The sequence below is a fragment of the Podarcis muralis genome, chromosome 3, assembly GCF_964188315.1.
Source record: "Podarcis muralis chromosome 3, rPodMur119.hap1.1, whole genome shotgun sequence".
In the NCBI taxonomy this organism is placed as follows: Eukaryota; Metazoa; Chordata; class Lepidosauria; order Squamata; family Lacertidae; genus Podarcis; species Podarcis muralis.
The window spans coordinates 89,324,830-89,350,302 of NC_135657.1; the positions used below are offsets into that span (position 1 = coordinate 89,324,830).

At 47.6% G+C, this 25,473-nt stretch overlaps 1 protein-coding gene across 2 annotated transcripts in view; it reads left to right on the plus strand.

Annotated features, from left to right (window-relative positions):
• The first annotated feature begins 8,914 nt into the window (after positions 1–8,914).
• The window catches only part of ELOVL5 (ELOVL fatty acid elongase 5), a 66,566-nt gene continuing 50,007 nt past the window's right edge, over positions 8,915–25,473 (plus strand). The window contains exon 1 of one of the 2 annotated variants that reach the window (XM_028722602.2): positions 8,915–9,059. The gene's annotated coding sequence lies outside the window, so the exon portion shown is untranslated. Of the gene's footprint in view, positions 9,060–9,765; positions 9,991–25,473 lie in introns of those variants that run through there. The other variant, XM_028722601.2, reaches the window with a different exon arrangement.

The window sequence follows — 25,473 nt, forward strand, 5'->3', positions numbered from 1 at the left end:
ACCAAATCCCACTGAGTGTTACTCCGAGCATCAAGAACGTAGGATTGCTATCTCAACGATTAAAAAAACCAATCAGAACTATCCTGTTTTAGACTTCTGCTCACCCCCACTTCTGAGCATTTACAACCTGAGCCATTCTACGCAAGCTTCCCTTTCCTCTTTAAGCTGATTCTTCCAGGGCCTGGAAGAATCAGTATTTTTGAGCGAGGAAAGCCATAAGGTGTGGACTGAGCTTTAACCATATTCTGCCACCTACTTTGGCAGCTCTCTTTAGCTTGCGTGTTTTAAAAAAATATAAAAGAAAAAATAAAAGAAAGCAAAGCAAAAATCGTTCCTTGACTCTGAATGATGTTATAATGGTGCAAGAATCAAATTCTAGCTACTGAACCCCTAAAGGTAAAAGGGTCCAGTCGTGGCTGACTCTGGGGTTGCAGCGCTCATCTCGCTTTATTGGCCAAGGGAGCTGGTGTACAGCTTCCGGGTCATGTGGCCAGCATGACTAAGCCGCTTCTGGCAAACCAGAACAGCTCACGGAAATGCCGTTTACCTTCCCACTGAAGCGGGAACCTATTTATCTACTTGCACTTTAACGTGCTTTCGAACTGCTAGGTTGGCAGGAGCAAGGACCAAGCAACGGGAGCTCACCCTGTCGCAGGGATTCGAACCACCGACCTTCTGATCGGCAAGTCCAAGGCTCTGTGGTTTAACCCACAGTGCCACCCATCCACTGAACCCCTAGAAGGAAGCTAGTGGTTTGAAGGTACATTCCCTGCAGATGTGCTGGAAACAGCAATCTGCATGGGACCCGTGTCTGTTTGCATCTCAGAGGTGGGGTGCGTAGTGCTTCCCCCCAGGGGGTACTCAAGGATACGCAGTACCGGCACCTCTTTTTTTGGCTGTTAAAAAGTCTGGCACTTACTGTAAAAACTTCATGGTGAGTACCAGCACCCATTATTCTAGAAAAAAGCAGCGGGAAGGTGCATGTGTGTATTTTGGCCTACGATGAACACTGAACTGAATCTAGATGGGTAAACCGCACTGTGTTCAGAGGCAGAGGCAAGGGCGGGGCAAGCTGCCCATAGGGGCGGGTGAGGGCAGGGCACACCACAGTCTGCCTGCCTCCTCCCACTCAGCTGCCCTACAGCTGGGGGGGGAGGCAGTGGGCAGACTGTTTGGGCAGCGTAGAGCCTGCACGTGCCCAAGCAACTGCATCTCTCCCAGGAGAGACGCGTGGCTCAGGGACGCTTCAGGCTCCGTGGTGAGTGCTGCCCAGCGTTTGTCACCCCCCTCAGTGATGACACCCGGGGTGAACCACATCCACCACACCCTCCTTCCTCCGTCCCTGACTGCGTTCCCACTGAAACCAGTGAATTATGATTATATTTACACATTTTGAGGAGGGGGATCTATCCAAACCTACTTTTCTTTGGCACTTCTCTGTTTTTCCATTCATTCTGGGACCTTATGGTAAAGGGCAGATAAGAAATCTAAAGAAGTAATGAAGATTATCTTCTCCATCATGGAACAAGGGTGAACCAGAATAGACCAAGGGATTGGGATTTTTCTTCTCCATCTTATTTCTCTGAGGAAGAAATAAGGGAGAGGATGTGGGTTCGGCTGTTTGTCCGACACTTTCTTTCAAAACTCCTGTCATTAATAATAATAACAAGGTGCTTGGGGAACAGGGGAAAAGCAATCGAATTAAGCGGTGGTTTCTAGAAACCAAAAGGACAGCCTGTTCTCAGCTGGTCTTGTTCTATGATCTCATAATAGAAGCCATGGTTTCAGCACTCTCCTCTGTATAATAACTGCCAAGCAAGGAACAAAGAATCAAGAAAAATCTTGCTCAAAAATCCCTTTTCTCCACATCAAGGAGAACGATTAGGCTGCTAGTCAAAACAGCACAAAGAGAAGCATTTATTTTACTTTATTTCCTTTGTGTGGCACCGAGGAAGACGTCACACATTCAGAACAGAAATTAAGACCTGGATTCGCCTTTTCACCTGCCGGTTCCTCTTGACCCGACTGTGTGGTCGTCACAAAACACTTGTGTGGAATGCACACAGGCTGGTCTCCTTTGTGTCTGCTGGGTGATCCGGCAGATTTCAGTACCTTTCTCATGGATAATGGGAACCAGTATGGCATTCCCTTGTTTTGTGGGTGGAGCAGGAACCACTCAGCGGTGGTGCTGTAACTTGTTACATTCCAATTCAGTGTGTTAGGGCTAGCATACAAAGGCCTCAAATTGCTTGGGACCCAAGGAGCACCTTCTCCAGGATCACAGGAAGGGAGGCCCTGGCAGCTGCTGGGTGCTGCCCAGTTGGTTTGGATCTGGGTGGGACAGGGCCTCCTTGGTGGTGGTCCCCTGTTTGTGGTATGCACTCCCTGGCGAGGTGCCTCCTTCTCCTTTCTCCTTCCAGGAGGAATTTCAAAACATTCCTGTTTTAAACCAGGCACTTGATTGATGTTTGAAAGAAAGAGATTTGTGGAACGCCAGCCAGCAATGGGCAGGTATTTCTGCAGGGAGAGCACTCCACAACACTGGTGCCATCAGTGGGGGGAAAACAACCCATCTTGATGTTACCACAAACTGATCATCCTCAGGTCATGGCAAAACCGACCGAGTTCCATTAGCTGATCTTAATGCTCTTGCCAGATGGGAACTCAGTCTCAACAAGTGGAATGCCCATCAATGGCTATGCATTCAGAAAGATAGGCTATGACTGAGAGGGTGGTGAACTTCCGGTTCCAGCTTCGCCTTTTTAGGCCTGTGGGAACATTTGGATTTTTGTGTGGGCACCCCCCCTTCCATGGATCAGTCCTCTTGAGAGGGTGGGGGAATGTGTGTGCGCATACACACACAGAATTCTCTTTCCCAGGAGATCTGTGTAAAATTCAGATCAGGGAGAATTAACCTGAGCTTTGAAAACCACCTAGAACTGGGAAGAGGAAATGAGAGAGTGTGTCTCACTTCCTCTGTGCATACTTTTCAAGGGAAACAGAAACCCATGCTCATAACCAAGAGATTAGTTGGGGGGGGGGGTGGCACCATGGCACCATGAGACCCACAAGTACAGTGGTACCTCGGGTTACATACGTTTCAGGTTACATACGCTTCAGGTTACAGACTCCGCTAACCCAGAAATAGTACCTCGGGTTAAGAACTTTGCTTCAGGATGAGAACAGAAATCGTGCGGCGGCAGCGGGAGGCCCCATTAGCTAAAGTGGTACCTCAGGTTAAGAACAGTTTCAGGTTAAGAACGGACCTCCAGAACGAATTAAGTACTTAACCAGAGGTACCACTATACAGCACTTGCGGCCTCTGCCTTAGAAAGAGAAGAAAGAGACACATAAAGAAAACTTGCGCAATCACTTATGCACCCAGTCTGTCATCTCAGGAAACCCCATTTCTCATCCAGGTCCTATGATTTCTTTTGACCATTCTTCTCCAGTGTGCCCATCAGCTGCTGATAGATCTCCTTCAGTGGACGGGGCATTTTTGCATGAGGCTGTCTTTTACACAGTGCTGCCCAGTCCACTGAAATTAATTAGAAAGTCCAAAGTATGCGTTGGTGCGTATACAGAGCCGTGAATCAAGGGTAACCTGAATCAATGGCATTTTCCAGTGAAAGGCAAGTTAAACCACAACAGTGTTTACTTTGGGGGTTTCAAGGGTCACAAGATCACAGCCTCTGCCGAAAATCCTCCGTAGCAAAGTCTGCTTATTTAATGAAGAGCTCTCTAATGATCGTTCCAATCCAATATAGAATCTGGCAGATAAAACCTGGACTCCCACCAACATGTAATTTAACTTCATCAAGCCGGGAGACATGATTGAGAGAGTGTGCCTAAGAACCGACTCTGAAGGGCACTTCATAATTGCAGTGCTAATGGAAATACTCCATCAGTACTAATTTATTTCACATATCTAGAGAGTCTCCAAAATAAGTGAAATGACTTCGCGGCAAATATCAGTTCTGAAGGTCACACTGTTTTAAATCCTCTTAACTTACTCACAATGTGGGAGAAAAGGGCAGCTGCTGCTATCACTCACAGCATCTGTGCAAATCCTGCTCCGACATAATTTGTAGATAGCCAATTTACAGATGGTATGATCTGGACTGGCCACAGTTCTTTCAGAGATCAAATTCCCAGCTGCAAAGTGTAGCCAGTGTCACATTGATGCCATTTTTATAGCCAAGATGTAGCAATCACCTCTCAACAGAATGGCCGCAGCTCAGTGGTAGAACCTCTGCTTTGGCATGTCCCTGGCTCAGTCTCCAATATCTTCAGATAGGGCTGGAAGTGTCTCAGTGTCTGAAACCCTGGAGAGTCATTGCTATTCATCATAGACAATGCTGAGCTGGATGGACCAATGGTTTGAGAAAGAGGTAGCCTCCCGGTGTTGTTGACTACAACTCCCATCAGCCCTAGACAAGATGGTCAGGGATGATGAGAGTTGTAGTCCAGCATCTGGAGGGTACCACACTGGCTACCCTTGAAGGCTGCAATCTCTGTTTACCAGCAAGCCCCAAGCCCCCATTTGTTCTTCGACTGCCACATGCTGTCTATGAAGCTTCCCTGATGACTAACCAGAAGCCACAGCTGAAGTGCAGAGGCAGAAGCTCCACATCTGTGCTGACTCTCTGTCCCCTTTCTGGCATAATTGAAGGTGTTGATTTTTACATATAAATTCTACCTAAAAAACGCATGCCATAATATGTAGAAGAGACTACTATTTCCTCTAGAAGGACAGGGGAGGACATTCTGGGGACGGTGTTGTGCTGTAAGTCAAAGACAGCAGAGCATCAAACAAGAAATCTCAGAAGGGGCAGGACTCCTGCACAGAATAACCACAGGTGACAATACCAGGCACCAAAAGTAATTTAGTACAGGGCAAATTCAGGGAGGATACTAGACTAATGGCTATACAGTGGTACCTTGGGTTACATACGCTTCAGGTTACAGACTCCGCTAACCCAGAAATAGTACCTCGGGTTAAGAACTTTGCTTCAGCATGAGAACAGAAATTGTGCTCCGGCGGCGCAGCAGCAGCAGGAGGCCCCATTAACTAAAGTGGTGCTTCAGGTTAAGAACAGTTTCAGGTTAAGAACGGACCTCCAGAATGAATTAAGTACTTAACCAGAGGTACCACTGTATACTGTAATAGTACCTCTGGTTGCGAACAGGATCCATTCTGGAGCCCTGTTCGCAACATGAGCAGAACTCAACCTGCGCCTGCGGGTCACAATTCGCCGCTTCTACGCATGCACATGACATCATGTTGAGCATCTGTGCATGTGCAAGTGGCAAAACCTGGAAGTAACCCTTTCCGGTACTTCCGGGTCGCCGCAGGACGCAACCTGAAAATGCTCAACCTGAAGCAAACACTACACCTGGTATGATTGTATTACCTCCATGTCACAACCCGTTGCTAGTGATTTTAAGGTAGTATGACTGATTTGGCCCCACTGGGTGCTGTGCTGCAGAAGCAGCCACAACACTGATGTAGAATGGAGGCAAGGGGCACTGAATTTCAGCATCACACATGGCACTGCTGAAATATAAGAGCCCAAAGTCTGCCACTGCTGGTGATCACAATACGTAATGTGCTATTGTGTTCAGGCCCTGCTTGTGGGCGGGGGTGGCAACTTGAATAAAATACTGGGGAGGGCCCAGATAAGCCCCACCCTGCATAACTGATCACTGTGCACATGCACACCATTTGAATGGCAATGCCCATCACCTTTGGGGAGCTCCCTCAAATCTTTTATTGGGGGGGGCCTGAAGGGACCTCAACCCCTATGAGTTGGCTCCTATACTTTGGACTTCCTATAGCCATCAGGTTGACCACTGTGGGAGATGCAATGCTGGACTAGATGGGCCTTTGATCAGATCCAGCAGGGCTCCTTCCATCAGTAGTTTTAAGATCCACGAAGCTGAGACTTCTAACAAGTCGATTTCATCTAGGCACGATTTGTGGACAAAAAGGGCACACTGAACAGCATTATCCTCAATGGCTCCACTTGTTATGGAACTCCAGTGGAGGTTTTCCCCCTCCCTCTCCTCCTTCCTAAAAGGTCTTTCTGTACTTAATCAGTGCTTATGGCCAGCCGAACTTTGGAGGGTTTAAAAGTGAGGTTAAAAAAGCATGGCATTATGTAAGTGCCACATATCCCCTTTGGTCCCCTGCCCTTTTCTTGCAGGGCAGGCTGGAGACTTTGTCCCTTTGATTTCCTAGGAGTCAGCAAAGGTTTATAACAGAGAGATAGTTTTGGAGATGGCTGTGTTTGCACAAGATTAACATCTTTACCCTCAAGTGGCCTGGGTGATGTTGACCGAGCCACAGATAACGGTTGTGAAGGGTCTATGCATATTGCATAGGTCTCCAGTATGGTGCCTGCTCATACACCCTCAGAGGCTATCCCTAGCACCTGCATAAGAACAGAAGAAGCGGCTTTGGCCCATCTGACTCCATTGTCAGGGCTGGAGTCAGGTGCAGGCCACCAGCAAAGCAGTAACTCACCCCAGGCCAGTGAAGTTAACTCTTTATTCAAGGAAACCACCACAGTTCTGGCCTAGTGGCCTCTTTCTAGGAGAAGAAGAAGAAGAGTTTGGATTTGATATCCTGTTTATCACTACCCGAAGGAGTCTCAAAGCGGCTAACATTCTCCTTTCCCTTCCTCCCCCACAACAAACACTCTGTGAGGTGAGTGGGGCTGAGAGACTTCAGAGAAGTGTGACTGGTCCAAGGTCACCCAGCAGCTGCATGTGGAGGAGCGGAGACGCGAATCCGGTTCACCAGATTACGAGTCTATCGCTCTTAACCACTACACCACGCTGGAGGTCTTGTCCTGATGAAGCAGTTGCGAGGACTGAAGGTCCCCACCTTCCCAGTGACCCCCTAGGACTCCTCCTCCCCAGGGCCTTTCCCATGAAGTCTCAGGCTGCGTCTGTGCACAACCACCCTCTGTTCTGTTTGCTTCCTTTCTCTGTGAGTTCAAGGGGACCTGAAGGGAAGGCAGCTGGTTGCAGCAGGAGGGAGAGACTCCCTGGATTCTTCCGCAGCCTGTCTCCACACTGCCTCTTGGCCTCCGCTTGAAACTCAGAGTCAGAATCTGAACTGTCACACCCTCTTCCTGTTCACTAAACCCTGTCACCTCTTCTACTTCCGACACTTCCTCCTTCCAGTCTGCTGCCTCTTGCCACTTGCCTGTCGCCCCACCACCACTCCCCGGGCTCTGAGCCTTCTTCCCTTGGTGGTTTCCCAGCTAGGGGCCTCCTACCACTCCTCTGCATCCAGCCACACCATGACATCAATACAGTGGTACCTCGGGTTAAGTACTTAATTTGTTCCGGAGGTCTCTTCTTAACCTGAAACTGTTCTTAACCTGAAGCACCACTTTAGCTAATGGGGCTTCCCACCGCGCCGCCGGAGCACGATTTCTGTTCTCATCCTGAAGCAAAGTTCTTAACCCGAGGTACTATTTCTGAGTTAGCGGAGTCTGTAACCTGAAGCATATGCAACCCAAGGTACCACTGTATTATCTACAATAACAGGCAGCGCTTCTCCAGGCTTTCTGGTCTCTCCCAGCTGTACCCGGAAATGCTGAGGACTGAATTTGGGACAAAGATGTTCTACCACTGAGCTACAGCCAATAGGAGCCAATAACTTTTTTTGGGGGGGGGGAGACTTGCAGATGGGAGGGGACACTTGCAGCATGCAGGCAACTCCCACAACAGTTTCTGTAGCTTGCAAATGTGCCCATGGGCCCAGAAAAAGTTGGCAAACCCTGCTACTGTATAACCCGCCCTGAGTCCTAGGATAGAAAAGAAGCTTTCAAGCCACTCTTTCTCTTGCTTGAAGGATTCTCGTCTGAATTGTGCAGTGAGTGTTGCCATGTCAGGCCTTGGGGCTTAGTTGACTCTGAGGATATTGTGTTCCATTTCCTCGTTCGGCTCTTGGTTGTGGTGATAAAAGTACTACGCAAGAGCCCTCCTCCTTATCTCTCCTGAACAGCGCAACTGAAAAGAGATGCGTCGTTGGGGGCACAGAAGAGGCAACGGCTTTTTCACTGCACGTGTGAACGCTTCCAACTTTTGTGACATCTATGAACGTTGCACAGAATGTTTGAAACGGATCGGTGCCCTCTGGGGCTTTTATACACCGGCTTTGCAAAAGCAGGAAATGCAAAAAAAAAAAAAAAGAAGAAGAAGAAGAAGAAGAAAAAAAAGAGTGTGTGTGGGGTGTAGTTTTGTTGCTTTAAAGCTATTTCATTCTCAGGCACCACAAACGCCCCTAGCCAAAATCCACATCATTCCCCCGCCCCGCCCCAGAGTCCGCTGAACCGGGTGCCGGGTGAGCGCGCTCGAATCCCCCCACCCGAAATCCCGAGGCGCCTCCCCCTCGCCGCTCCGATTGGACACCTCCGCCGCCGGGTAAATGGGGTGAGCGGCGGGCTGGGGTGTGCAGCGCATTGGAGAAACAAGCGAAGTCAGCCCGGGCCCGCCCTCCGCTCTGGAGGAGGTGCGGCGGCGGCAGGCGGGGTGGGAAGGAAGGGGAGCCAAGTCTCGCTCTTCCTCCCTGCCCCCTCCCTGCAGGTATCTGTCCCAACTGGGAACTCAAGGGCGACAGCGCCCCCACCCCCACCCCCATCTCCACGAGGTCGAAGGGCAAGGCTGCAGCCAGCGTGGAAGGGACCGGGTGGAAGGGGGGGATGTGAAGAGCAAGGCTTTACGCAACCTGCGCGCTTTCCAGGCGACCAGCATCCCCTTGCTCCATCGGCCCAGCTGCTTCGGAATAGCTCCGCACTCCAGTGGCGGAATCTGGCCTCCAACTCCCCCCCCCCCCCCCATCTTCCTCAACTCCGCCCTCCCCTTTCACCACTTGTCGTGTGGGTCCGCCTACCCCGCCGGCCGGCCTCTGACTTCCACAGGACCGCTCAACCCGGTTGTCTCCCCTGCTAGCGCTCCGCTCAGCCTATGCCGCGCGTCTGATCCTAGGCGAAGCAGGACGGTGCCAAAAATAAAATAAAATAATCGCCCTTCAGCGCTGCCAAGTAAGCTTGTTTAGTTAGGATCCGCGGGCGCTTCAAGAGGGTGTCGCTTTGCTTTTCCTTTCCTCTGCCCTTTCGTAGTTATTATGAGCCCTCCAAAAGTTGGAAACTTTTAGGCTCCTCACCGCCCGAGCCCCTGGAGCTGTCGCCAGATGCCGCGGGAGGTTTAGGGCGTTTATTCAGAACTCTGCCTCCACACAATTAACTCGGGGTTTCCCCTTGATGTCCCAGCGGCTCGCAGCCTTAGGATTTATCTTAAAGGAGAGGAGAGGAAAAGCCGTGCGCGTTTGCTTGGAAACCAGGAGACCCACGGCGGCGGCGGTCTCATTCCTATGCGCAGCCTAATCCGGAGTTTTTAAACGCGCCTAGCTCTGCATGGGAAGCACATCAGCCTTACTTGGGAGGAAGCCCTATGGGCGGACACTCGCCCGCACAGAAATATGCACCAACACGGGCTTGTTGTTGCCAACTGCGCTCATGCAAATATGCACAGGAGCCTAGCCTCAAGGTCAGGCGCTGGCGCTGCCCGGCGGCTCTAACCTTCCCCATTCACGCCTTCCCTCCCCCGGCCGAGCGTTCCATTGTCCCTCCCTAACCCTCTCCCAGCCCCCGTGGCGTCACAACGCCCCTTCTCGCCAGAGCTCTTCCCATTTGTCTCCCGCCGCGATTGTTACGTCACAGTCAGCCCACAATTTAGCCGGAGATCGCGCCCCCTTCCTTCTTTCCCTCCTTGGCGGTGCCTGAGCGCCCAGGCTCGAACCCGCCCCTTTCCCCTCCCCGCCCCTGCAGCGTGACTGAGCCGGCTGGCTGCTGCTGCTGCTTACCGCTATCTCTCCGCCTCCCTTCTTTTTTTATTATTTATTTTTTGGTTTTAATGCTGCCTCGGGATCTATCGCCACCTTAAAACCGCCTGCTGCTGAGTGCGCGCAAAAAGGTAAGGGATCCGCGCTTGGCCAGCCTGGGCCTCCGCCGGCTGCGAGGTGGGTGGGGAAGCTGTTGCTTTTCCAGGGCGGATGCTCCCCACACTCCCATTGCCCTTGTAAGGGGAAAGAGAAGGAGAGAGAGAGGGCGCGGGCTCCCTTTCCTTTCCCGCGCGGCCGATCCTCTGCTCGCGGGGCAGGACCGGGGACCGGGATCTCGCCTGCCCTCAGCCCAGGCGAGCAGCGACCGGTGCTTGGCTGGAAGCAGCTGACGGACGCCCTGGGCTTCCCGAGGGGGCGACTCCGACGTGCTGTCGGCTGGGGAGGATGGAGGGAGCTGGCTGGTGATTCTAGGCAGTGTTCATGCAAATGGCAGTGCGCGGGGGGATGTGGGGCTGTTGCTGTTATGTCCCCCGCCGTCCACACACACACACACACACACACGGGGGGGGGGGAGAACCGGTTTAGGGCGGGCCCCCCGATGGCGGCTCCACGTGCATCCTCGCCTTTCGCTTCCCCGTTATTGCTGCGGGCGATCAGCGGAAGAGGCGGCTCCCGTCTCGAGTTTGAGAATGTTTGGGGCTCGCAGAGCCAACTCGCTGCTAGCCGGTTTCTGCCCAGCAGGGGCAGAGAGAAAGAGAGAGGGAGAGATCGGCAACAAGTGCTGAGAAAAGCTCCGCGTCTGTACAAACATCCTCCGCCGCTTCTGGCGGGGGAAGGAGGTGCTGGTGTGTGCCGGCTGTCACTTTGCAGCCCCGGTCCCGCGTCGTCGGAGAATGAGCAAGCAGGTCTCTCCCCCACCCAGTGCAGGAAAACTCTTGTGGACGCAGGTCGTTGTTCACGTGTGATGAGCGCGCTCATCTCGCCGCCTTGGGAAGCCGTTTCCGGCCACATGTACCCATGTCGAAATAGACGTGCACACCCGGCCTTGCGAGGGTCTAATTGCACAGAAACGAAACACTTCCAGGGAATCTGGGGTCTGTTTGTGCTGCGTAAAGTGTCCCGATAAACCCAGCTAGCTTGTTTGATCCAGCTGAACTTGGCTGCCGGGGTGTTGCAAGCCCCCTGCCTTGCACTGCGCTGAGCAAAGTGATGCTGGTGCCCTTCTGTGATAAGCAATCCTGGCTACAAAGGAAGGGTTGCAATGGAAAGTTTGCTCCAGTTTGGCTTTCTGCTCAGGATTCCCCTTCGACACTTGGGAGGCTGTGTAGCCTAGTTATGTAGCCAAGTGGCTGATGTCTCCTGCCAACAGCAACCAGTGCATTCCCAAAGGCTCACTTCCTTACAGGAAAACAATGTGTCCTTCCTCAGGAAGGAGAGACCAGCATTGAAACTACCAGAGAAGAACATTCTTCCTGCCCTTAAGCATTTCATTGAGCTCTTCCTTCTAAAGCACCCCCCCCCCATGACTAGTAAGTCCAAGGAATAATAAATTTTATTTTTATTAATTTCCTCTGGCAACCATCCCTGTTCCTAGGGGAGATTTGGATCCCTTCCATATGACCTGTTTATTGAGCATTGATTCTTATTTGTTTGCACAAAGTTGCAGGGAGGTGAAACAATGTTGGCAATTTATTCAGCATTCCTTCCCATTTGTTTGCAGGTATAAAAATTCCACTGAGCAATCACCAAACCCGTGCATCTTCCCATCACTCTTATCATAAACTGACCACCCCCCACCTTTTCTTTTTTAGGAAGTGGATTTTGCTATGCAAATCCACTTTAATTATGCAACTTGAATTTGCTGGTATGTGATTGAATCCCATCTGGATATAGTGCAGTCCCATGCACTCCTTCCCTCCATGTAAGCCCCACTGAACACAGGGAGATTTGGTTTCATGTAAACATGCATAGAGTTGCTTTGTTAAACTGTATGGAGGGCAGCCTTCTGCCTTGATGCTACATTTTGTACATTGTTAGAAATCGGAGAACTTTCTAAGTTCAGTTGGAGAACTTTCTATGTTCAGTTTTTGTTGAGCTAGATGGGAAGCAACGTTCCTTGGGCAACAGGTTGCTAAAACATGCTTCATTTGTTTTTGGTCCAGTGTTCAGGTGCACTACACCTAAGTAATATAAACTAAGGCTGCTTATCTTATGCCTGCTTATCTTTGAGTGACTCCATCTGAACTCCAAAGGGACTTGCTGGTATGCACTGAAGGGTTGGGCAAGCCTCTTCTCTGCTTCAGAGAAAGGTGTAAAAAATAAAATAAAAACCCCTCCCAAGTCACATAACATCATCACCAATGGCTTTCAATCAAAGAGAATCCCTTCTTATCTCAAACAAGGGTGACTTGATTAGATGCAGAGTTTGGAAGCAAAGTTTATCTGTCCCCACAAAAGCAGATGGATGTGATTCTTTTTATGGAACTCTTCAATCCCACTTGATTGTGGTTCTGTCCCTTGGAAAAGGCAGGGGAAACTCCAGAGCAGCTGAAATAGGAGTTGCTTGGGTTTTTTTTTCACTCTGGGGAATTATGCAAAGCAGCTTGGAATATTTGACTAGACAAATGTGTTGGTGATGAAGCATCCCTAAGGCAGTGATTTTTAATATTTTTTTATTTTTGGCAGGGGGTGGGAGGGAATGCTCACTTCTAACTTGAGAGTTTGATTAGATGTCGGATTTATAAATATTCATCAACTGCCTTTCCTTAGTGCCTAATCATGGTACATATATTAAGATATTTAAAAATCCCCAGCGGTGCCTATCAAAACTCGGCATGTTCCTGTGTTAGCTGAGAAAGTGGATGGAACTGAGTTGAAAGTACCGTATGCTCTTGAAAACAAAAAGATTCTGTATTGCAGAGATCACCTTTTTTGTTGACGTGGAAAGGCAACACCATTGCTTAGTCAGCAAGGAGGTTTGATTTTGAGACACAAAATCCTGCCTTCCCAGGGCAAAAATATGCTGACTACAAAGCACTCAGCCGCACCCGGAAGAAGAGAAACGGCAAGGTCTTGCCTGGCAGGCTGATCCTATAGTCCTGCTACACAAGGCCTAACATCAATGTAACCTTGTTGCTGCTGGCAGAAAGCACAAGAATAGCCATAGCAATGAGCCAAGGTAGCAGTAGCAACAGACACATCACAGTGGCTCACAGTTCTGAAGCCACCCATCAATCGATGATCTTGCACATGGGTGACTTGATTGGAAGACACCAGTCGGCACATTGGGGTGGCATGAACTCTGTGACGAGGTCACCCGATCCTTGTGGATCATTTGAAAACTGCTGCGATCTTGGTGTGGAGTACTTTACTACGCTTTTATTTTTGTCCTACAAATCAAAGCATACACATAACTCTTACGTTAATAACTCTTGTTGTTGTTATCTGTCTGTCCCAAGAGACAATGGAGTGTGCCTCTGGGGTGTGTGTGTGTGTGTGTGTGTGTGTGTGTGTGTAAGAAATCAAACCTCTGCATTAACAGCCCTGAAGTGACCTCTCCAGGGTGCAAGCCTGGGCAGTGTGTATGGAGGTCCTGGGCTGCCCAGGCAGCAGGACTCCCCTCTTGGCCCCACTGACATGGTCTGAAGGAAAGTAGAACAACAAGTTTGGCACTGGCTTGGTTGCAGGAGTTGTCGGAAGGAAACATACAAGGTGCCGGCCGTCCAACCATCTTAGGGACTCCAGTCTGGATTTGTGTGTAGGGTTTACTCCTTAGCCTTTTCTTCTCCTGAAGATATCCCTCAAAGCAGCAGAGGTTTAGGACCAGTTTTCCTTCTCCTAGATGGGCTACCTCCATCTGCCCCATAATCTCTGTAACAATATCTATTTATATCTTAATAACTGTAGCCTTGCCTTTAACTGGTACGTTTTTTCCAGAGGCACTGTATTATGAAAAATGACTGGCCCTAGGTTAGGGGTCTGGATAGCCTATTTTGATAATCTGGCCCTGGCTTAAACAGCCTCCATCTCCATTGTCAGTGGGGTGGGGGCAGAAAAGTCAAACACAGGGTGCAGATATTCTCAACCTTTCCCCAGGCCCCCCACATTGGAAGGATTGAACTCTCAGTAGGCAATGGACCACAGCTGAAGAACTTCTGCTATAACACCTTCCTTCTAAGAGGAATCTGTCACCTTTCTCTGTTATCCCTTTTTGGGAAGGTACAGGAGCTCAGGAAGAAGTGAACAGTTGTATAGGAGTATCTGGTTTCTCACTGGTAGCAGTTGCTGTACTTCACACCCTTGAGCTTGGCATGGCACTACAAGGAGTAAGGGGGAGAGACACGTTTGTCTGCATGAAAGAATGGGATGCCTGTTTGTCTGTGGTCGGGGATGGGGAGATATGAGTAGCATCAGTAGACATTAGCTTTAGGTAAGACAGTCCTGTAAGGCTGGCAACGGCATGTTTGCTACCATGTCAGTGCTTACGGTATTTCTTCTACGCATCTGCTGTGCTCATCTGGAACAGGGTATCTCTGGTTAATATGGCCAAGGCTGTTTTGGACTGGACTGGAAGGACTGGGTGAATTCCAGATGCTGCTTAGAACATTGCAACTCTTTGGAGTGAAGACGACCCTTTTCGAGACACAGCATTGGACAAGTGTGTGCACTAATCTGAGCGATTTGTTTTGCTTTTCCTTCTGTTTGTCTTTGGGGTTGGGGGGGGGTATCCCTATTAAGAAGTGTTATAAAACACGCCTGCACTTTTCTGCCAGTGCACACAACAAACCTGGCCTTACTGTGCATGCTGCAGTCTGGCCTGTTATTCATTTGAAAGGAATAGTTGCCCTATTTGCATTACTGTTGCAAATAAATATTCCTCTTGTGATGTGCGCTGGTTCCCAGCCTTCCTTAGTCTTATTCCCAGGGCTTTTCAATCAAAGGCTGCTTAACTGTTGTCAATGTACCTTCTACAGTGCTGTGTTGCTGTCGCTGCTGCTCGCAGTGAGCCTCCCATGGGAGCCTTGAGTTATTGTGAAGGGCACAGAGTTTGTTCAGATTTCTATCCTACCTCTCTTCCTAGGAGCTCAAGGAGGCAAACGTGGCTCTCCCACCATCTGCACAACAACCCTTTGAGGTTGGTTAAACTGAGAGGCAGTGACTGTGGCAAAGTCAGTGAGTCTTGTCGTGTCTGAGCCTCATCATGGCTGCTATCAGGGACTGCAACTTCCAGGCAGCGTAACCGAGGGTGAAGGGATTTCTCCACCCTGATTGGCCCTCACACCTGCCAGTAGCTCCTCACTAAGATTCACAAAACAGCTTTTCCCATGTTTTGAATTTATCATGGGGGGAGAAGGACCATCCCACACTACAACATTCAAAAACCTTGCCCTCCAAAATGGCTTAAATAAAAAGTTGGAAGGAGTTTTCAGACTAGCTGTTCATAGAGCATTCATCCTGGTATGTTTGCATGGAGAGTATATGTATGTGTGTGACATATATACAGTGGTACCTCAGGTTAAGTACTTAATTCGTTCCGGAGGTCCGTTCTTAACCTGAAACTGTTCTTAACCTGAAGCACCACTTTAGCTAATGGGGCCTCCCGCTGCTGCCGCGCCTCTGGAGCACGATTTCTGTTCTCATCCTGAAGCAAAGTTCTTAACCCGAGGTACTATTTCTGGGTTAGCGGAGTCTGTAACCTGAAGCGAATGTAACCTGAAGCATATGTAACCCGAGGTACCACTGTACACGTGTGTGTGTGTGTGTGTGTGTGTGTGTGTGTAGGGACGTGGGTGGCACTGTGGTCTAAACCACAGAACCTCTTGGGCTTGCCAATTGGAAGGGCAGCAGTTTGAATCCATGCGACGGTGAGCTCCAGTTGCTCTGTCCCAGCTTCTGCCAACCCAGCAGTTTGAAAGCATACCAGTGCAAGTACAGTGGTGCCTTGGTTTACAACCATAATCCATTCCGGAGGTCCAGTTGTAAACCAAAACAGGTTGTAACCCAAGGCACGCTTTTGCCAATGGGGCCTCCCCCCAAAAATTGGTTGTAATAAAAAAAAGGGGGGACACGCACTTCCGGGTTTGACGTGGTTATAATCCATAACGGTTGTAATCCAAAATGGTTGCAAACCAAGGTACCACTGTAGATAAATAGGTACTGCTTTGGTGGGAAGGTAAATGGCATTTCTTTGTGCTCTGGCTTCCATCACAGTGTCCCGTTGCGCCAGAAGTGGTTAAGTCATGCTGGCCACATGAACTGGAAAGCTGTCTGTGGACAAACGCCGGCCCCCTCAGCCTGCAGAGCGAGATGACCGCCACAACCCCATAGTCACCTTTGACTGGACATAACTGTCCAGGTGTCCTTTAACTTTTACCTTACCTTACCTTTACACACACACACACACACACACACACACACACACACACACACACACACACGATATTGCTAGCTAGGCTCTTATTGTGCCCTTTTATGTGCAATTTATTTGTTGCTTATTGATCTTATTGTGGCCAAGGGCCAGCTGAAGGTCTGTATTCTGCCCCCAGGCCTTAGGTACCCCCCCCCCCACTTCTTGGAGTGCTTCTACACAGAAATCTTCAAGTGGCTATTTTTGCTGTTGATATTTTTTTAACATGAATCTAAAACCTATAGTCTCCAAAGCATTTGTGTGCATTACAGGCACCTATAAACATCAGTGCAAAAAGAACAGAACTTTTGAAGAGGCAATTTAAGCCCTTATCGATCCTCAAGCAGAACAGGAAGTAAACAAGAGGCAATTGTACTACAAATGGGCATTCTGGCCAATGTGGGCTTTTAAGTTCCCATTACACACCCCAAAGGTTCCTGGCGCCATTTTGGAAGTGGCCCTTAGAATCACTGCAGGAGGGATACTGAGCGAAGGGAGAACTAAACTCCTCTCCCTTCTGGCTGCTAAGGATGGGAATAGCAATGCCTCAGGTAGCTGATATTGCTTTTAATGTGTATTTGTTTTCCTTTAAAAAAAAATTTAGCAATACTTAAAAATGGTCCGGTGCTGAGAGCAAGACGCAAATATGTTTTTAAATCTACATCAGCAACAGAATTGTGTTTCATAGTTCTGAAAGTGCGAGAGGGAAGCAGAAGCAAAGATGGATAATAAAGTCAGGAAATAGGAGGGAGGAAAGGAAGTGGAGGCCTTAATTGGTGTTAAATGGTTGCCAGAGAAGCAACAGACTTAAGTAGGGTTATTTTTTTTTTTGTAGCAGGCTTACATTTACTACCTTTTCAGGAGGTTCATGGAGAACTTGATGCCTGAGGCAGGAAATGCATATTAGTAAAAATATAATGGCCATTTTGCTGCCTTTTTACATGGAACCCCACAGGGTAATCTTCTTCAGATGGGCTGCTTTCCCTGGAAGCTGCTACTGGTATAAAGGCAGCAGCTCAAGCGGCTCACTAGGGCAGACGAGTGCCATCATGTTACACCACTTATGAAAGAATTGCAGTGCTTGCCAATAAGCTGCCAGGCGAAGGCAGGGGCACCAGATACCTGAAAGGTTGTCTCACTCCTTGTATACCCAATGGATCACTCTGCTCTGCAGCATCCTGCAGAGTCCGCACCACTAGATTTGCAGGAGGCCCTGTGACGTAGGCAATCGGGCCTTTGGTGTGGTGGCCCCTTCGCCGTGGAACTCCCTGCTATTATATATCTAGTAGGCACCATCTCCATTGTTTGTTTCTGGTGCCTATTGAATACCTTTCTTTTTCAACCAGCCTTTTGAGGGAATATTTTTTTATCCCAGTCTCTACCCGATTTGGATTTGAAATTGTTTTTGTAGTTTCCGGTCATAGAAACATAGACTTGGGAGGGACCTTGTGGATCATCTAGTCCAAACCTCTGTGATTCAGGAATATGCAGCTGTCCCTTACGGGGATCGAACCTGCAACCATGGCGTTATTTTGTCAGCATCACGTTAAATCATTTCGTAGGATGTGGTTCGGAAATGAAAGGGAAGGTAGAGAGAAGGTCTCCGGGGCTTTTGCTTAAAGTAGAGAGACTCTCCTTCCTCGAGGACAGTGATGGGTGATCTTCCCTTTGCTTGGGAATATTGGGTGAACAAAGAGCTAAAAACCTACCTTTCCTGGCTGGAATCTGTTGGATGCTTGGGATCTTTTTGCCGAGAGCTCTTGGTGGAAATCGGGAAGCTGTTCTCTCCTTGTTTTATAATGTTGGTGCATACATGCTGATGGTGTCGTGTGCAAATGCCGTAACAGATTTCTCCCTCGGAATTGTAGTTTTCCCCCAAACACAAAACACCTTTGCCAAGCACACAAGGCTCCTGGGAGCACGAAAGGGTTTTAGGTCTTGATGGGGCAGGGCAAGAAGCAATTGCACTAATTGATTCAATTCAAGATGCTCTCCAAACAACAGGAGACAAGCATCCTGGTTGTGGCTTTGAGTAATGTTTGACCCCGGAGTAAAGGATTAATATGATAGAATTCTTGCTCCTCCTAACCAGTTTTGAAGCATGAAGAATCATGCCAGCCAGAAAAGAACGTTGGTGGGGATTATACTCTCTTTAGGAGACATCCAACCATTATGTGCTGGACAAACTTGTACTGTGAACCAAGTAATTTTAAAGTGCATTAAGAGCAAGAGAAGATGATTCCATGAATTTTAATTTAGGCAGGGAAATCTAAGCCTTTCCTCGGAACTGGTCTTTCAGCTTGGAGGAAGTTTATTGCAACGATGCTACTAATATTGCTAAGCCTGTTAAAAAGGAGGCTCAACCTTCTCTCTCTCTCTCTCTCTCTCGCTTTTGCCCTTCCTTGCAGCTGCCCGTGGTGTGGTTTCTCTACACTAGTCTTTCCGTTAGCATTCCCCGCTTTGATCCAGTTTGTGCTACTGGTGGGAGGGAGCTCTCATGCAGAACAACTTTTGGTTTTCTGGTAAGCTGTCAAGCAGCTGTTACAGGAAAGGATAGGTGTAAGTTGATCAAGGAGAAGTCTTCTGATGACATCACACAAGATGGTTGCCTTTTTCTTGACAGGAAACCACTGTGTAGACCACAAAGCAGCCGCCCTGCATTACTTTCTTGCCTGCACCCCCCGCCCAATCATCTGCTTAAAAATAAGCTGTGGATGTTTTCCCTCCTTAATTGTGCCTCTGTAATGCAAGCCTTGCGTTTGTGTTTCCATGTTTTTATTCTTTTTTAAAGCCACCCAGTTGCAAGTACTGTAGGCCTGGGAATTTGCATACCTCATCTAAACCAGAATAATAGCTACGGCCGAAAAATAATAAGCCCAGTCTGCTCCATGCCTGTTGTGGAGTAACACTGTAAGACAAACCCCTAACCGTAATTAATTCTGCTTGTTGGAATACAAGCAGGGTTTTCTTAACCTTTCCCCCCTGTTTTTGGAGATCAAAATAAGACTAAAATAGCTAGACAATGTTGTAACGGATCTTGGACACCGTCTTTTCTGAACTCTGTGCTCTGGAGCAAATAAATAAGGCTTGATTTACTTTTGCATCCATCTTCATTCTTACTTGTGTCTGTGAGAAACCTTGGCTGTCCTTTATTATAACTCAGCTAAGCAATTAAGAGCCTCACCTGCTGCTGGACAGACCGTGCCCCTTGAGACTGCAGTAGGTTGGGGTTGAAAATGAGAATGGATCCTTTTTGCCAATAATTTAAATGTGGACCGAGAGAGTTCTAGTGTAGACTTCTCTGACAGGCTAATTTTCCATTTGTTTGGTTTTGGCACAAGGCAGTGGCGGAGGAAGCCGCTCGGGTGCCTGGGGCGGCATGCCGAGGGGCGGGGCCTCCAGAATCTGCCTGCCTCCTCCCACTCAGCCACCCTATAACTGAGGGAGTGATGGTGGGCGGACCTTTTGGGGCAGCGTGGAGCTTGCGGGCGCCCAAGGCACCGCGTCATTCCCAGGAGAGATGCGTGGCTTGGGTGCGCGGCAGGCCCTGTGGTGAGTGCCACCCAGCATTTTGTCACCCCCCTCAGTGGTGAGACTCAGGGTGGTCCGCACCTACCGCACCCCCCCTTCCTCCACCCCTGGCACAAGGGAGCATTGAAACCCTTAAATCTTTGCACTGACAAATTTCTGTGGTGCCGTCCAATACCAGAGGCATCACTTGACATTGCTGACCACATGCTTCTCCCGTCTGCTGTGGTTCACTGGACTGCTTGGTCCAGCGGAAAGATGCACTTTGGCCAGAGAGGTTTCTAGTTCACTTCCATCATCAATCCACAGAAATGGCGAGACTTCAGACTCTTGTGTCTTCTTCAGATGACCTTTTTACTGAACATTTATCCTGATTCACTGGCCTAAAGCTTACCCCGATCTTATATGAGGATATCGTCGAGTTGTTAGCTGGGAGGTTATATATAGCATTCGTCCTTTTTTGCAGCAGCTATACTTCCTACCAAGAAGTCATTGTCCCACACTTTTTAGTGCATTTCCCTAGAATTTCTCTAACTACAAAAAGTTATACCAAAAAGTGGATTTGCTGCAACAACGCGCTTCAAACCACTTTAATTGCAAAAACATGAATTTATGGTATGTGGTGGTCACTGTTTTGGAGAAGGGACTCAATCTGGAGGTGACTATTTATTTATTTTACTAACCCTATATAATCCTTGTTATACAACTCAGATCGTTTTCCTCCTCTGTAAAACAAATGCAGTCTTGACCTCCCTCGGGAAGTGGAGGCAGTGAAATGCTTTGTGTGCTAAAGGTCATGACAAATTGTGGACCTTTCTGTTAACAGCATCCCAAAGGTTAGGGCACCTTGATAGCTACCCTCATTGCAAGCTAAATTTGTGGCTTGTAGCCATATTTGTTTAGAAATCTTCTCCATACATTTTCTGTGGCCCATGCCCATATCCAGCTCAATCCACAAAGAACTGCCAGTATGGTGGGTGATTTGTTGTGAGTGTTCATACCAATGAGACTCTTGCAACACTACTTCTTAAAACTTTACCTCTCCTTTGTTCTCCATTACCTTCGTAAGAATAAAAGATAGTGTCTTGAAATCCAGTCCAACAGACAGAGTTAATCTACAGTCTTAGCTAGCAGTGCTGTGAATAACGGGAATAAAACTTTGCCTTTTTAATCTGGTTCCTATTGATTTCTCTGCTTCCCGTTACTGGTGTGTTGCATTAAGTGCAGGGGGACATCAAAATAGTCTCTTCTATAATTATCTGCAAAATCTATACTTTAGTCCCAGAGTTACTCTGTAAAGCAGTGAGCTGACGTAAGTTTAAAGGAGCTGAAAATCTTAAACATGGATGTGGCAAGTAGGGATGGGTGAATCTGCCCATTTCGGTTCCTTGCAGTTTCTAATTTTTCTAAACTTTCTCCACATTTCCACACCTGTTTGTACTCACCAGCTTTCAGGAGCGAATTTATTCTCATATACACATGTGTGTGTGCAATTTGGCCTAATTAACCCCATTTTTGCAAAGCAATTTCCTCCAACATAATGCATTTTTCTATGTTGATTTCTTGAATATATGCATTTTACTCTAGTATGTTTGTTTTTGTACACATCAATTGTTTGGAGAACTACCCAGCAAAATTCAGAGATGTGCGAATTTTAAAGGAGGACTGTGTTTCAGTTCATGTTTTGTTTTGGAGAAGTGTGACGAGGCCTTTCCCCACGTAACTATGTAAAGTGGTATAGTTGCTGGGGTTTTTTGGATGGGGAGGGGGCATTCTGACACACGGCATCCTCATTATTTAGCTAAACTTCCACAATACTGTACTCGGGGGGAAAGGGCTGTCCTCTCCCTACTACCATGAAAAACTTGGCATTTGTGAAAGATCCGGAATGGACCCGCAATGTTTCCATTTGCGTGGCATGTGTACAAGCACCATCCTGTGTGGAGGGAGGGTGGGGTTGGCGCATGTGGTTTGAGGCATCTGTTTTGCACCACTTCCTTTGGACAGATGCAAGCTGTCAGTTTGTGAGCTCAGTTCGGAAGAGAGAGATGGCAGGTAGAGGCGATGGTGCCAGTGACAGCAGTCATTAGCTGCAGACAAAATTTAATCACAGTAACCAGGTTTTCCCAGAGCTCAGGCAGATGCACAATTCCTCATCTAATCTCCTGTTCTCTGGCAGTATTCGTATTCTGGAATATTAGGCATTAAACACCCCCACCTCCCCCCCCCAAAAAAAAATTCTGTTTCCCCCAGTGTATGTGAATAACTCTGACATTTACTTGCTGGAGGAAAACAAAGATATTTAAGGGGCATGGAACGTTTCTCAATTTGGGCACAAGCCGCCATTTGTTCAGAAAGGAAAACCCCAACCGGTCATCAGAAAAGTTGTGCAGGCAGAGCAAAAGTTTTGGTACCCAGATAGGACGAAGGAAGCATTAAAACTGGAAAACTCGTGGGTTGGTTGTTTCTCAGTTTATAAAGAGCTGCCTCTTTGTGCCCCTTCTACCAGGGAAATGTCCTCCATCAGCTGGCTAGCATCACCTCTGCCCACACTACACAGATACAGCCCTGCTCAGCAATTTGTGCTTCCTGGCACTAAACCCAGCCTACATTGTGAGGGAGGGTTTGCTTTATTTTTCAAATGTGAGAGGGAGGAATCTCCTCACCCACATCATGGTCGCCATTCTCTCCTGGCTATAGTAAAATCTATATTCTATTTGTGGTTGTATCAACCCATAGTTACCTTTCCCCCAGAAACTCAGAATTTGTCTAGCCTCTGTATTTAACTTCCCCCTCTCAGAACAACCATAGTCTTGCTTCTTCTTTAATGGCCAATGAGTCGCTTTGTCACTGTAGTTAAACACTGATAGTTCTTCTGCTTCCACCAGCCCTCACTCCAAGGCTGAATCCTGAATTTCCAAACTTGGCATGTTTAGAACGTGAGCTTCCTCAATAAGTAGCTGAGTATATAACAAACGTATACCCGGCACACATTTTCAAGATAAATTTATGTTGTTTTAAAGACTGTGGGTATATAGACTCTATATAAATTGACCTGTGAGTGGACTGCTTAGTCAAGAGGATCATGGGAAAATCCGTGTTGGAATGTAGTCTTCTTGCTCCCTTAATCGTTTTAATGATCTTGCTGTCTTTATAAATATCGGCATCAACAGTGCATGTAAAATTATTTCTCATTAGAAGTGAGCGTTGAACGTGAAGCATTCATTTATTATCGAAGGCATTGTTGCTTTGTCCATCAAATCCTAGATTCTCCTGCAATAACAGATTGAAATACAACATGGGTGCACAGGCTGGCGATATCCTAGCTGTTTTTACTTCAGAATAAATATGGATGTGGACTTTCCAGGCAAATGATGCCAAGTTGATGGTGCTGAGCATGAGCAATCTTGAGATTTTCTTACCTCATTTCCCCACTTATCTGTGAAACCCTTATATCCTGGCTGAAGTAGCTGTATGATGCAAAGGATTTTGAGACATTATAAAGCAGCAGTTTTCATGCTTTCTTTGGAGGGGACCTCCTTTTACCTGAACCACGTTTGCACAATTGTCTCTCTGCTTAATAAGCCAAGAGATGAACAAGCCTTTTGCTCACACACATACACAGCCCCTTTGTTCCGCCATCCATGTGAGTTGCAGTTAAACTAGGATTCATCTTAGTTTATCATCTGAACTAGGGAGCTATGGTTGCCAGCTTTGGAAGAAGCCAGGGTATTTATCCCTGGTTTGAAGTTTGTTTAATAGCTTGTTATGAAGCTCGTAACCATAGTTTCCTGATTTCACATGAAATAGGAAACTGCAGTTAATTGGTGGCTTCCTGGTTTAATTGTGTGAAGGAAAGAACAAAGGGCTGCATGTGTTGGGGAATGAGCCCTTCGTATCTTGCCTTATTAAGTCAAGACATAATTGTCCAAACTGACTCATTAAGTCATCTGCCAATAAACTCCAGGTTGTGTTCTATTGAAAGCCCACTGGCGGAGCTATGGAAACACATAATGTCCGTCACTGCGTTGCAGATAATTTTGGTGCATATTGTAGGGCACACAATCCAATTGGGGTGAGGCAGTTTAGAACACACTCAACTACTTTCATATGCCCACACATTGCAGGGGAAGACAAATAATGTTGAAAAGCTTCCCTGGAGAAAAGCTTGTCTGTCATTCCTGATCTCATGGCCAAACTTGCAGAGAACCCCAGATTTCTCCTGAATGTGGTCTAGAAACAACTGCAATTGGGTCTTGCTCTCCTGCTGCCCAAATAGAAAATGTATCCAATGTTCTCTTCCCTTCCTTCATATTGCACAGAAAGATTGTAACGATGGACAAAGCTGTTCTCTTCTAGCAGTCTGTTAGCTATTTGTTCGCTGGAATGGCCTTCACTCAGCCCCCCATTTCCCCCTTTCCCCATTTCCTGTTCTGTATGGTATGGGCAAAGCTAGACTTGTCACAATTCATGCAACCAACAAGTGTGCCAGTGGATTGGGGTTTTTAAAAATAGTAAATAGCAGCTAAGGGTGACCTATCTGGATCAGGGTCAGAGCAGGAATCAATGGTTTAAATACACCCCCCCCAAAAAAAAAAACTATCAGCATGGTCCTGATCCAAAGCTTCTCCATCAACTGCTATTTTCTCTATAAAAGGAAGATTTACACACTTGCTAGTTGTGTGAAGGGAGCTATGACTAGTGTGGCTTTCTGTGAACATGCATTTGTCAAGTTTAGCCCTTGGAGAAAGGCACAGGAAAGTCTAGTACTGCTAGATACCATTTTGGGGGGAAGAGTCTGGCCTAAGTCAAGCAATCCAGTCCCATCCTGGACCAAAGTTTGCCTTCCTTTCTTCCTCCATAGCAGATTTTGCTGACTGGGCATCTCTGCAAACAAGAGTACTTCCTGTGAGCGAACTTTCAGCCAAAGGTTTTTGATGGCTGTTCCCCTCCCTCTCCCCCCCCCCTTTTTTAATCGGATTACAGTAACTGGCCACCCACATTAATCTTAGATTGTTCATTTATGTTTAATCTTGTTTACTAGAGCAGAGACCCTCTGTTGACCTTTGCACTCAATTTACTTAATATGAGCAGCAGACTTGGGAACCCTTGAATTTTCACTTCCATGTCTGGTATGAGTGGCCTCCTTCCTTTGGCCCAGTATTAAATATTTGTGCCACTTACCGATTTTTGATAAATCCTCACAGAGGTTTGCAAAAGATAAAAATACTAATGAAGTAAAAAAACAAAGATCAAAAACAAAGATCCAGAATGGTCAAAGAGGAATGCAAAGCAACAGAATTTAACTTTGAATGGGATTGAAGAGACCTGACTAACAATCATGGGTTTAGCATGGTGTCAGAAAAATGTGAGTTGGTTTCAAAGGCAACTGAAAGACCTCTAGTTGGGAGGTCCTCTGCCTAACCTCTGATGCCGGGGCATTTGGGCAATGGCCTCCAAAGTTAATCCTGGCACATGGCCAGTTTGGTTTGGGTGACAGACTGCAAACTTCAGGCATCCAAGTCCCAAATTGTAAAAGGGCTTTAAAGGTACACATCAGCACTTTTGACTTGGGGTGGGAATTGGTCATCTGTGGATGTTTATTTAGGACTGGAGAATGGTGTTCATATCAGCTGTTCCAAGTTAGTTCCAAACACATCTGCAACGTATATTGCAGTCT